This window comes from Medicago sativa, chromosome 7 (assembly GCF_051527215.1).
Source record: "Medicago sativa cultivar Bolivia chromosome 7, Bolivia_mono, whole genome shotgun sequence".
Lineage (NCBI taxonomy): Eukaryota > Viridiplantae > Streptophyta > Magnoliopsida > Fabales > Fabaceae > Medicago > Medicago sativa.
In genome coordinates, this window is record NC_140755.1 from 53672341 (window position 1) to 53685066 (window position 12726).

A 12726-nucleotide genomic window follows, 5' to 3' on the forward strand; every position below is an offset into this window, starting at 1 on the left:
TTAAGAACACATGTCTCAAAAGAAAGGTTTTGCTTCAAATACACTAATTACAATTTCAAACATTCCTCATGAACCTATTCTACCCAACATCAAGTCTCAAGTGAGTGTGTGTGTGTGCAGTCCAACCCTTTTCTTGCTCCTGTATAAGACAGATATTATGAGGAATAGGTTCTATCCTTAGTGCTAAAGTAACCGAGAAAAGTCCTTTCTTCATTTCATATAAGAGTGATGGGAATTAAGTTAAAATTAAATTAGATTAACAATTAAGCACAAGGGGCTGCAGATGCTTAGGGGCTATCTATCCTCGTAGGAAGTCTTCTCGGATGTAATTGTCCTTTCCCCCTAGATTCAAAATCACCCTAAGCAGTGCTGCAAAATTTTATTTTATTTCATCTCCGCGTAGGAAGTCTTTTTGGATGTAATTGTCCTTTCCCCCTAGCATTGACGAATTTGTTTCACTTTAAGTTCAAATTAGGGAGTCACCACCACAATTAGGAAGTTAGGGATTGTCCTTTCCCCCACATGTTGGTGCCATTCTCCCGCCCCATTTAACTTTAACAATTAAGAGAATATAACAATATAGCACAATTGATTAATTTCCCACACAAACTTATACTACTTTTACTCTGAAGACTTTAAACGGTCTAAGTTAACATTAAAGATAGAACGTGCTCCTTAAAATACCTATTCATACACTTGCTCAAAGGTTGCAACCGGGTGCTTTTCTCATTGGAGAATTTTCACAATAAAACAAGATATGGGTATAGCAAGAACACAAGAAACACAAGAAACTACTTTCATGTACAAGAAACAACCTTTAAAAAAGAGACAAAACAAAAAAAATTATGCCTTATTTTACATTAAAAACAAGCTACTTAATCATGTCTTTCACCATAAAACAAAACAAAAGAATAAAGTTCAAGGGAGTTTGAAAACACTACGACTCTAGACACTTTATTAGCCCCCCCCCCCTCCACACTCAGGGGAAGCATTGTCCTCAATGATTCAAAGAAAAAGAAATTAAAGAAGAAGAAGTAGAGGAAGAAGAAGAAGAATGAGTAGAAGAAAGAGTAGGAGAAGGAGAGAAGAGATAAGGGAAGATAGGAAGAGGAAAGCTCACAATTTGTTCATTGAGTTCCATAAGGTGGACTTTGGAGGGTGAAGGTGTTGCGTCATGTTTTGGAGCATGTGATTATTTTCTTCATTTATTCAATTGCTCCTTTGGACATTGTTCCTTTCAAGACCTTGACCTTGTTTCTCGGTGCTTATTCTTTGAACTTTGGTTTGCATCTATGCCCGCCGTTCATCATTATAGCTTCCACCGGCTTCTTGTTCATGGTGCAAGTTTGCACCTACCTCCTCTTCATTACCATCATCATCACCATCATTATGTACCTGTGGGTTAGTACCAACATAAAGCAAATTTTCTACCACCTCCGGATTAGTTATTTCCGAATTAGATAGAATAATCAAACAAATTCTCCATTCATATTGGTAATTGTGAGTAGGGTCATGTGTTCTAAGGAAGGACAAAATAGTATATAAGTCTAGATAATAGTTCCCCTCTATCCTCTTGATCCCTTGATTCACACTCACCCCAAAATTCCTAGCAAGAAAAGTGATGCTTCCACCTACCATTATATCACCTTTATCATTCGGTTTCTTTTTAACAATTGAAACAAGATAATCAAGAAAATAATAGCAAATGTTAATATGATAGTTATAAAGCATAGTCCACAACATAAACAACTCATTAATCTTCATCATTCCTACCTCTTTCCTACTTTATTATGCATTCATGCCTATCTTTGGTTTTCATTAAACTCACCGGCTTCATGACCATGATATTTTTCCTCTTGGTGCAAGTTAGCACCTTCTCCCACATCATAGTACAAGTTAGCATCGTCTCCCTCATCATCATCTTGCTCACTAAGAACCTGCACATCATCAACATACAACAAATTTGCTTCCACCTCGGTGGTAGTCCGAGATGGGTTAGGAAGTAAAAACATAATAGGCACATTAAGCTTTGAGTTGGTGATGGAGTGGTGGATGAGGTTTGATGAAATTTATAGCAATGAGGGTGTCCATGTTAAGTCTATTGTTTCCCTCAATTTGTTTGATCCCCTCATCCTCACCAATGCCAAAATGCCTAGCTATGTATGTAATGATGCCACCCACTATTATATCTCCTTTACCGGCCGGTCTAGTACCGACAAAGTCTAGGTAATTAATCAAATAAAAGCAAGTGTTGACCGGGTGGTTGTAGAGCATTGCCTATAACATGAACAGCGCATCGGTTCTAGTGTTTCCAAGCTCGGTTCTACCCCAAATAGTGCAAGCCATTACCTTTTGGAGGTACCTAAGTACGGGGTTGTGAATGTTGCTAGCTTTATTAGCTCTAGTGACAAAGGACCAAAGGCCGGTGATACGTTCCCAAAAGACAGCGGGTTGATAGTCAACCGGCTTAAGGCTAGGATCCCAAGAATCATGGATATACCCCTAGTTTGCAAAACCTCAGGCATCACAAAAGTGCTGAAGAGACATATCATAATCAATATTCATTAGCCTAATGGAAACTCTATGGTTAGGGTTATCATAATTCAACCTATCTGTAGTAAAAACAATGGAACTCAAAAATTCATAGGTGAAATTCTCATAATCCCTCATAGGTTCTAACATATCAGTCCAACCTAGCCTTCCTATCAACCTATAGACATCATTTCTAAGCTCTAGCATATTCAAAGTGTAAGAATCAAGATATCGAGAAGGATGCAAGGGTTTAAAGATTAGATTTTTATACCTATCCCGTTGTGAGTTGTCCTTAAACTTGATCCCACGATTCTTGACTTGTGCTTGCTTCTTTGAGGGAGGTCCTCCTTGAGACCTTGCTGGTTCCTTACCACTTCTTCTTGAAGCCATTAGACCTTGACCTTGGGTTGACTTTGTGTGGTTTGGTTGAAGGTTAGGGTTTTGGAAGATTTGTGGTGGAAAGGATTGGTTTAAGGTTAGGGTTGATGTTTGAGTAAGGTTTATGAGTTTGATGATTAAGATTGGTGAAGAAATTGGGTTAGGGTTTAATGGTGTATGAATTTGGTGTTTGGTTGGATGAAGGTTGGTTTTGATTGGTGGTTAAGTTTGGAATGATGAATTGGGATAGTTTGGTTAAGAATTTCTTGGATTTGGTGGAGTTATGGAGGTTTGGAGGTTGGGGGTTAATGGAGTTTTTAGAGAGAAGTGAGTGAATGGGGAAGGAGAAGAAATTTTTTGAAGGTATGTGGTGCAGAAGCTTGGCACGGGCAGTGCCAACATTCTGCCAGTTTTTTGGTTTTGGGTGGTTTTGGGTTGGCACGGCCGTGCCAACATTCTGGTCACGGGGGCTTCAAAATTTTCAGTTTTTCTTGAATCATACTTGGACAATTACCTACAAAACAACTTAAAACAAAGAAAAACAAACAAAACAAAAGCAATTAAATGCGTGGGTTGCCTCCCACGAAGCGCTCTTTTAGTGTCATTAGCTTGACGGTCAATAGGTTTCTCTATCCTATACCCAATCTTTCACGAAGGGACAATGGCAGCAAACTGACACTATCTCCTAAGTCACACATGGCTCTTTCTATTTTCTCTGATCCTATGACACATGGTATGGAATAACGCTCTGGATCCTTAAGTTTAGATGGCAACTTATTTTGAATTATTTCAATTAGTTTCCTAAACTGCTCATCTAACTTAGACTCATCAAACCCTTGTGGTAAAGGAGTGTTTGGATTATATGGTGGTGGAATGTTAAGCTTTTCACTCTCTACTACAACTTTCTCACTGTTTGGTTTTTCACTCTCTACCTCAACCTCAATTGTCTTGGTTTCTACAACAGGGTCCTCTAATTTCTTATCATCCCTAAGTGTAATAGAATTTATCGGGCCTTTGTGGTTGGTTTCAGTTTGATTCGGGAAGACTCCGGAGGGTTGTGGGGAAGAGGTTACTTGTTGGGCTACTTGAGGGATTTGAGCCTCAAGCATTTTGTTGTGAGTAAAAAGAGAATCCACTCTATTGAGAGAGTCATTCAAAATTGCGGCTTTGACTTTAAACTCTTGGTTATGCCTGATGTTATCTAATTCAAAATTTTCTATCAAAAGTTCCAAGTCGGATTTTTGAGAGACTCCTTGGTTGTTAAAAACAGGTGGTGTTGCTTGTTGTCCAAAAAATTGGGGGTTTTGAAAAAAAAATTGACTATTCCTAAACCCTTGGTTAAATTGAGCAACTTGCTCAGGATTTCTAACAACACTACCTAGTTGACATTCAACACCGGTATGACCAAATATTCCATAAACTCTTGAAGGAGGCAAAACAGGGGTAGAAGTCCATTGATAGTAGTTTTGAGCCATGCCTGAAATCAAAAAAAAAGTTAAAAGATAGAAAATAAATAAATAAATAAATTAAAAGAGAGGAAGAAAGATATTTTTTTTTTAGGAAAGAAAAAAAATATAAAATAAAATAAAATAAAGCAAAATATTTTTTTCTTTTTTTATATAAAATAAAATAAAATAAAATAAGGAAAAAGATTTTTTTCTTTCTTCAGTCTAATCACTATTAAAAAGTTAATCAAATTACAACAACTCCCCGGCAACGGCGCCAAAAACTTGATAGAGCCAAACCGCAAGTGCACGGTCTATCGAAGTAATAGTAGAAAAAGAGTATCGTTCCGCTAGGGAGTTATGAATTCGATTAACTTTTAGAGAATGATTAGAAAAGAAGAAAGATTATAAAAAGGGAGGTTTAGTTGCTGAAGATAAATAACAATAATAATAAAAGAGCCTTGGGATCATTGGTTCATCATAACAACGAATCCTTCACAAGCAAGCCTTAAACTTATAATTATGCATTAATCTTAATTTCTAAGGACAAGTTTCTCTTTAGCATATCACAGCTTCTCTCGAAGTGAGTGAGTGTATTCCTCCAACAACCACACCTATTCTCATGGGTGATTGCCTTTGGGACCCTTGAAGATCGAAACTTTATGTGTCCCAAGGTTTGCTAGACTATTCTCATGTTTCGCAAACCTTGTCTAAATTCACTTGTTCGGATATCAAAGCTCCGCGTTCGCTTTATGAATTGATATCTGTGATGATGAATTAACCATTATCAAACCCTCCGCGTTCGCTTCCACAGTTTGATAATAATTAATTCATGTTAAAACGGTGAATTCAGATAAGAAATTAAGGTAACATATAATTAGGGTTTAAGGCTTGGCTTGATCCGGATTACGTCATTAGACTTATCCAACAATCCCAAGACAAAGAAGTCTACTCACTAACGTTCATTGTAGACATGGGGGAAGAAGAGAGAAAGCAATAAAGTAAAAGAACAATAATATAAAAGTGAACTTTTATTCCAAGAACAAAAGATGAATGTTTATGATGGAGTGCTACTCTATTTATAGCTTTACAATTGACTTAAAATCTAAGCAACGACAAGGGCAAAGCAGTAAAACTACAACATAGTAACTTGGGCTCGAAGAAAAGCAGCAAAAGAGGCTTCTGGGAGGTGGCACGGCCGTGCCACATGTTGGCACGGGCCGTGCCAAGCTTCTGACTATGTGGGAACATATGTTAATATTCCAATTGTTCTTCAATACTTTCTTATTATCAAAACCCTAGATGACTTGTATGAACCATTCTTGTTCTAACAAAGTTTCTTCCTTGACAAGATCTTTTGGAGAAAATGGAATCACAATTGAGGATCGCAGCCAATACCTCGACTATATTCTTGCTCCATCAATAAATTTTCCATGCCCAATGGGACAATAATGTTTTTACCACTAAAAAATTCAGTACTTCATGTCAAGACTATGTTTGGCGTATGCACTTAAGATCTACAAAGAGTTTTGTCATTATGGATCAACTATCATTATTAGTAACTAGAAGGACAGGTCAGCATAAACCAATCGAGCTTTCACAAATGGTAAGAGTGCTAACATTTGTGGCACCATCTAGCTTTTATGAAGCACAACCGATTGATCATATTAAAATAATTATATTTAGTTTCATTCATATAATTTCTATAATTTAATTAATTTATAAAATAAAATATACGTAAAAAGACATATTAGTATAATGCACATGGACGGAAATTTTGAAGTTATGCATTAATTACCGTAAATAATTTTACAATTAAGCAAAATATGAAGCTATATTGATAATTAAAAACTTAAAGTGATTATTAAAATATTTAATTTAATATATTACTTATTAAGTCAAAAGTTAAAATATAAAATATTACGTTAGAAATGGACAATTTTTCGATATTCAGAACACAAATTTGCTTCATTTTCTTGGTTTTCTGTGAAACCCATCAACCCTAATCCGACAAATCCAATATTCGTACTCTATTTCTTTGATCAACAAATATAACTCTTTTTCCTCCTTAATCTCACCTAAACAATTCCTCAAAACATCAAATTGATCTTGAAATATCAAAACCCTAATCCAGATTCTTTCAAATGAATCGTCCCAAAACACAATCGGACCGAGGGAATGGAATAATCTTTGAACTTGATACATTTATTGTCCTAGAATTAGGCAAAACAAGTGATGGGGAATATTATGTTGAAAGTCGTCATGAGGAGAAAGTTGTTATGACTACAATGGAGTCTCCTTGTGAACTTACAAATGTTGCTCCAGATGATCACTAGGAGGTGTTATTATCTCAATTGGAGAACCTGCGGCAATCTATGGAAGAACGGTTTGATCAAATTGAAACTAGTATTGCATTTTTATCTTCTCGGATGAACTCCCTTGAATGCCTCATCTACGACACTAAGAAGAATTGAGGTAATTTAAATATTTGATGTCTTTTGATCATATTGAGCATGCTTTTAATTATATTTAACTCAATTAATTTTTAATTATTGATACTTCTAAGAACTATGCTGGCTTAAGATTTTTTTTTTACTCTTCATGAATGAAAATGCAAATTTTGTGTTCATTAGTGGTATAATTTTGTGATTGAAATGTTTATACATACACACTATACATATAATGGATTGATGTAATTTTTAGTAATTACTTTCTAAATTTTACAATATTTATTTATCAAACAAAAAGGACGAAAAATCATTCAAATCTTACTTTTATGGAGATTTGGGGCATTGTTCTTTGAAAATTATTTTGTTTTTTCCATCCTCTTGTGACAAAGATTTATCCTTACATTTTTCTGGATAGTGTGATCTTTGCTCATTATTGGGTTGGGAATGGAGGTATCATAATCATTGAGATTTTTTCTCTATTAAGTTATGGTAAATATTTATTAAGGAGAAGAAGATATTGACATAATCATGGTTAATAAGTAGACTTAGATGAAAGGGTTGGCCCTTGACCTTTTTGTACATTATTTATAATGGTTCGTAATTTGTGCTTATGATTTAATTACTAAATAGTGCACATTTTGTATATTAAGGTTACTGCTTCATGGATTATGCTTAATATTATTTTACCTTGATATGATTAAATTGAATATTCTATGTTGTATTACCAATATAAGGTTTCAATAGAGAACAAATAGACAACTATGTTTCTAATATGATTAACAATGGTCTTGCAATAGCATAGATTTTAAACCAACATATAATAAAACTCATTGGACTGCTAACTTACTAATATAAAGGTACAATAACTTAAGTCCAATACTTTATTATCTAACATCTACCCTCAAACTCATGATGCATCAACAAGAAACATTGTGAGTTTGACAAACAAAATACGAAAAACATACTAAATAATTTAAAATTTGAACAATACCCCTCAAGCTAAAGCTTACTAAGCTTTATGCTTGTTACAAATTAACCCAGAAAATAAACCAAATCAGTTGATAGCAGAACCAACAGAGAGCAGCAACCGAAGTGAGTTATCATCATAGAGAGCTCCAAGAACCATCACCATCAACCAGCCAAAGAGAAAAATCAAGTCAAAGCAAACCAAACAAAAAGAAAAGCATCCAAACAGAAGAGCCAAGAGAGAGAGAGAGAGAGGGAGAGAGAGAGAAGCAATTAATTAGAAGTATCAACAAGGGGAGAAACAATCAATCAGAAGAATCAAACGGGGATAACTAATCAATCAAATGAATCAATAGGGAGAGACAATCAAACATAAGAAACCAATAGGGAGATAGACCATCAGACAGAGAGAGAGAATCGATCAAACAACCAAATGGTGAACACTTAACTCGCCAAACAACTAAATTATGAGCATTCGACTCAACAACCAAACAAACAAACCAGTTGTGAGAATTATCTTTGACTAACAAAACAACCAGAACCAGACAAAACCAAATCAAACTAAACCAAGATAAACTGAACGAAACCAAACCAAGACAAATTAAAGAACAAGTGTGAACCAAAATAAACCAAACCAAATTCGAAGCCCTGTCGAAAATTGGAGAGACAAACAACCAAATAAGCAACCTTGATCAAACCACCATTTACCAAAACTTCTAGGGTAGCCGCACCAAGCATATTAATAGCAATTCCTTTTTGCATTCGAATTAGACATACAATTTAGGATCTGGATCCTCGACAGCCAGTTTCTCTGCTGTTCCATCTCAGTCATCAGATAAATCCAACAACATAGATATAACATGAAGTAAAAACCTTTTGTTTCTGCCTTTCCATCATTCTCAGGAACTCTCACACTTATGTGCATCCTACTTCTTAATATTCAAGCCGATAATTTTTTTTCCATTTCTTACAATTTTGTGTTTCTACATAATAATATATTTTTATTCAATGTTGTTCAACATCTCAATATTCATGTTGTTCAACAATGTTACTCCTAACTATTAAAATTTCCAAATCAATTGAAACCATACAGGGCAACAACATAGGCTTGACTAATAACACGACTCATGAAAACATGTGTAAGAAAGACACGAGCAACATAATAGATCTCAATAATTAGCATCAAAATCTACAAATTGGAGAACAAACTTTGCAGCAAAATCAATTGCAATTTGAAGACCAAATCCAAAGAGTTTGAGTTACAAACATAATCAATCCCATCAACAAACTGTCACCATGGGTCGATTGTTGGATTGCGTCTTGTTCTCTTTCTCTCTTGATGACACTCAATGGTTTCATACAAAGGGAATTCGTACAAGAAAAGGGAAAATCCAATTGTTTTTAATTTTGTGCTTATACTTTATATCCTAGCCGTTAGATTAATTAAATGGATGAGATTGGTGCAGCAGAGGCAACATCAGAGAAATTGGCTGCTGGGGATATGTTTTGCATACAATTTATCATAAAAATTCATAACAACCACGCCAAATTAACGAAATTGAGTGGATCTCCCTAATTTTTTTCTTATTACCGATTTGCCTCTTATTAATCCAATAACTTCAAACGCAACTATGGTAGCAAATTCCAAATTGTATACTCGATCCAACTCCATTTTTTTAACGGCAAAATTCTCAATCCAATGTTGCAAGTGGTGTCTATATATTGCAATAGTTTCATATATCCAACTTCAACACTATCTTCAAAATCAAATGGGTGAGCAAAATTAAACTAAACCAGATTATCATGAAATTATTCAAGCAAAAGAAATAAAACAAACCAGAACAGATCAAACCGAAAGAAATTAAACCAAATCAATCACACAACATTCCCAAACTTTTAGAAACTCAATAGCGGAAGCTACAAACAATTTAAAGAGGATCAAACCATGCTCTGTATACCATGTTAACAATATAGAGTTTCAATAGAGTACAAAGAGATGGCTAGGTTTCTAATATAATTAACAATGATCTTGCAATAAGGTAGATTACAAACCAATATATAATAAAACATAATAGACTGCTAACTTACTAATATAAAAGTCCAATAACTTAAGCCCAATATTTTATTATCTAACATGTTGCACCCTATTATCTAATATTCTAGTATCTCAGTATCAGATAATTGTGATATGACTCTGGAAATATTAGTTGTATAATTTTAATAATAATTCACCAAGTGTTTTTAAAATGTTCTATGATGAGTTTTGAGGGTTATTTTCAAAAGTGGATGTTGTAGTATTTATTGATAGAGTATTAGATAGTAATTATGAAAGAATAATTTATTTCTTTTGTAAAAAAGTTGGATTATAATGATTAAGGAGTATGGTAATTCATAATGACTGTAGTTGTATTTTTATGAGTACCAGAAGATATTAGGAAATCAATTATCATACTTGAGTTGAGGGGAAGAAGAAACATCGGCTTTAGAATGAAGAAGAAGAAGAAGAAGAAGAAGAAGAAGAAGAAGAAGCGTTAAAGCTTTCAGAGAATGAAAGGAAATTGAGTGAGATTAGTCATATGATTGGCAAATACACACTTTTCAATCTCAGCCCATTCTTTTTAATCTAATGGCTGCAATTTATTCTCACCATTCTCATGTAATTAACCCATTCTCACTAGATATGTCCTCTATATATATATATATATATATATATATATATATATAGAGAGAGAGAGAGAGAGAGAGAGAGAGAGAGAGAGAGAGAGCATACACAAAGCAATTTTATATTGGTTCCTCCCACAGAATTTCACTATAATCACTTCGGATTGCGCTATTAGGATTTCTGAGATATGAACTTCAAAGCTAAAATCATAAGTGTTTTGCGCTATTAGATATGACAAAGTAACGGCATAGAAAAAAAACAGAGTCTTGTCACTTCTTCTTTAGATCTTCAACTCCTTATATAGGCAGTAATTTGAGAGATGTTTTAGAAGAGTGTTAGTGCAAATAGAGTCGTTGAGAAGCTTCAATCAAGAACGTTGGCTCTTTACCTGATATGGATAATTCCTTTGAAATGTCCTTTGAATTTCCTTTGTTGAAGGAAGAATTATCCGTTGCATTCTCGTTGTTCTTGAGGTCCTTTGTCTATTTGCACACGTAGACAGAAGAAGACAAAAGAATTGCTTTATCGGATACTATGATAGGGACAATTCACATAATAAGACAAAGCTTACGTGGATTCTGGGTCCCTTATATCCAAGTATGCTAGTCAAATTCTAAGTCTGATGTCCTACACAGAATCTGTTGAGATAACTCTCCAGCTTCTCTGAGGCATCCTTCTTTTAAAAACATTGACTTTTGGTTGACCTTCCTTTAGATCTTCTACCATAGTCTTCTAAACTTCTCACGTTCCTTCTGATTCTCTTCATATGTTCATTCTTTATGATAGACTTATCCTTAGATCTGCACACTTGAACATATGTTAATATTCCAATTGTTCTTCAATACTTTGTTATCATCAAAACCCTGGATGACTTGTATGAACCATTCTTGTTCTAACAAAGTTTCTTCCTTGACAATATCGTTCGGAGAAAATGGAATCACAATTGAGGATTGCAGCCAATACCTCGACTAAATTCTTGCTCCATCAATAAATCTTCCATGCCCAATGGGACAATAATGTCTTTACCAATAAAAGATTCAGTACTTCATTTCAAGACTATGTTTGGCGTATGCACTTGAGATCTACAAAGAGTCTTGTCATTATGGATCAACTATCATTATTTGTAACTAGAAGGCCAGGTCAACATAAACCAATCGAGCTTTCGCAAATGGTAAGAGTGCTAACATTTGTGGCACCATCTAGCTTTTATGAAGCACAACCGATTGATTATATTAAAATAATTATATTTATTTTCATTCATATAATTTCTATAATTTAATTAATCTATAAAATAAAATATACGTTAAAAGACATATTAGTATAATGTACATGGACGGAAATTTTGAAGTTATGCATTAATTACCGAAAATAATTTTACAATTAAGCAAAATACGAAGCTATATTGATAATTAAAAAGTTAAAGTGGTTATTAAAATATTTAATTTAATATATCACTTATTAAGTCAAAAGTTAAAATATAAAATATTATGTTAGAAATGGACAATTTTTCGATATTCAGAACATAGATTTGCTTCATTTTCTTGGTTCTGTGTAAACCCATCAACCCTAATCCGACAAATCCAATATTCGTACTCTATTTCTTTGATCAACAAATATAACTCTTTTTCCTCCTTGATCTCACCTAAAAAATTCCTCAAACCATCAAATTGATCTTGAAATATCAAAACCCTAATCCAGATTCTTTCAAATGAATCGTCTTAAAACACAATCGGATCGAGGGGATGGAATAATCTTTGAACTTGATACATTTATTGTCCTAGAATTAGGCAAGACAAATGATGGGGAATATTATGTTAAAAGTCTTCATGAGGAGAAAGTTGTTATGACTACAATGGAGTCTCCTTGTGAACTCACAAATGTTGCTCCAGATGATCACTGGAAGGTGTTCTTATCTCAATTGGAGAACCTGCGGCAATCTATGAAAGAATGATTTGATCAGATTGAAACTAGTATTGCATTTTTATCTTCTCGGATGAACTCCCTTGAATGCCTCATTCACGACACTAAGAAGAATTGAGGTAATTTAAATATCTGATGTCTTTTGATCATATTGAGCATGCCTTTAATTATATTTAACTCAATTAATTTTTAGTTATTGATACTTCTAAGAACTATGCTGGCTTAAGAACTTTTTTACTCTACATGAATGAAAATGCATATTTTGTGTTCATTAGGGGTATAATTTTGTGATTGAGATGTTTATACATACACACTATACATATAATGGATTGATGTAACTTTTAGTAATTACTTTCTACATTTTACAATATTT